The following is a 2201-nucleotide window of genomic DNA, read 5'->3' on the forward strand; positions in this document are numbered from 1 at the left end:
AACACCGCATCGACCTCATACCCGGCGCTCCGCTTCCAAACCGTGCCGCCTACCGCACCAACCCCGAAGAGACCAAGGAGATCAACCGCCAAATTCAAGATCTCCTCGCCAAAGGGTACGTCTGCGAAAGCCTTAGCCCTTGTGCGATTCCCGTGATTCTTGTGCCTAAACCGGATGAGACGCAACGGATGTGTATGGATTGTCGCCCCATCAATGCCATTACCGTCCGTTACCGCCATCCCATTCCGCGTTTAGATGACATGCTTGATGAACTTAGTGGTGCCACGATTTTCTCTAAAGTCGATTTGCGTAGTGGTTACCATCAAATCCGCATGGCTATTGGTGATGAATGGAAAACGGCATTCAAGACCAAACTCGGTCTCTATGAATGGCTCGTTATGCCTTTCGGTCTTTCCAATGCTCCATCAACTTTCATGCGCCTCATGAATCACATCTTGCGTCCTCTCATTGGCAAGAGCGTGGTTGTCTACTTCGATGATATTCTTATTTATAGCAAAAACCTCGAGGACCATGTGCAACATGTGAGAGAAGTCTTGTGCATCTTGCGCCATGAAAAGCTTTATGCTAACCTCCCCAAGTGCACATTTGCTCAAAACAAATTGGTTTTTCTTGGTTTTGTGGTTTCCGCTAATGGGATTGAAGTTGATTCTTCCAAGGTGGAGGCCATCCATAATTGGCCTACCCCTACAAATGTTGGCCAAGTCCGAAGCTTCCATGGACTTGCCGGTTTTTACCGCCGCTTTGTGAAAGACTTTAGTACCATTGCTTGCCCTTTGAATGAGCTTACCAAGAAGAATGTTCCGTTTGTTTGGGGCAAGGCCCAACAAAATGCTTTTGATGAATTGAAGAAACGCCTTACCGAAGCTCCCCTTCTTGTTCTTCCAAATTTTGCAAAAACTTTTGAGATTGAGTGTGATGCAAGTGGGCTTGGTATTGGTGGTGTTCTTATGCAAGAGGGCAAACCCGTGGCATATTATAGTGAGAAGTTAGATGGCGCACGCCTCAACTATCCTATATATGACAAGGAGCTCTACGCTTTGGTTCGTGTTCTTGAAGTTTGGCAACACTATCTTTGGCCAAAAGAGTTTATCATTCATTCCGACCATGAGTCCTTGAAATATTTGAAAAGCCAACACAATTTGAACAAACGACATGCAAAATGGGTCGAGTTCATTGAATCCTTCCCATATGTGATCAAATACAAGAAGGGCAAGGACAATGTTGTGGCGGATGCTCTTTCCCGCAAAAACACCCTTTTGCTAACTCGTTTGGATTTTCATGTTTTGGGACTTGAAGAGATCAAAGAACTCTATCCTTCCGATTCTTTCTTTGCTCCAATTTTTGAGAAGTGCTCCGTTGAGCGAGGAGTGGATGATTTCTATTTGCATGATGGCTATTTGTTTAAAGCTAACAAGATTTGCATTCCCGAGTCTTCGCTTCGAAAATTGCTTTTGCAAGAGTCTCATGGAGGAGGTCTTATGGGTCACTTTGGCCGTGATAAGACACTTGCGATGCTCTCCACTCATTACTATTGGCCAAAGATGAAGCGAGATGTGGAACGCCTTTGCCGCCGGTGCACCACTTGCTTACAAGCTAAGTCTACCTCCAACCCTTATGGTCTTTACATGCCATTGCCTATTCCTTATGCACCATGGACCGATATTAGCATGGATTTCGTTCTAGGCTTGCCTCGCACTAAGCATGGTCATGATTCCATCTTTGTTGTAGTGGATAGATTTTCTAAGATGGCTCATTTCATACCTTGCCATAAGAGCGACGATGCTTCACACATTGCTTCATTGTTTTTCAGGGAAATTGTTCGCTTACATGGAGTTCCGCAAAGCATTGTGTCGGATCGAGACGTCAAGTTCATGAGTTATCTTTGGAGGTCGCTCATGGCAAAGTTTGGAGTGAAGCTCCTATTCTCATCATCCTCGCACCCGCAAACGGACGGCCAAACGGAAGTGGTCAATCGAAGCCTCTCCACCCTCCTACGCATCCTCGTGAAGAAGAACTTGAAGTCATGGGAGGAGTGCCTTCCCCACGCGGAGTTCGCCTACAACCACGCCAAGCACAAGACTACGTCAAGGAGCCCCTTCATGGTCGTCTATGGCTTCGAACCTTACACGGCACTCGACATACTTCCGCTTCCCCTCCACGAGCGCATCAACATGGACTTC

The sequence above is a fragment of the Lolium perenne genome, chromosome 3 (genome assembly GCF_019359855.2).
Source record: "Lolium perenne isolate Kyuss_39 chromosome 3, Kyuss_2.0, whole genome shotgun sequence".
NCBI lineage: Eukaryota > Viridiplantae > Streptophyta > Magnoliopsida > Poales > Poaceae > Lolium > Lolium perenne.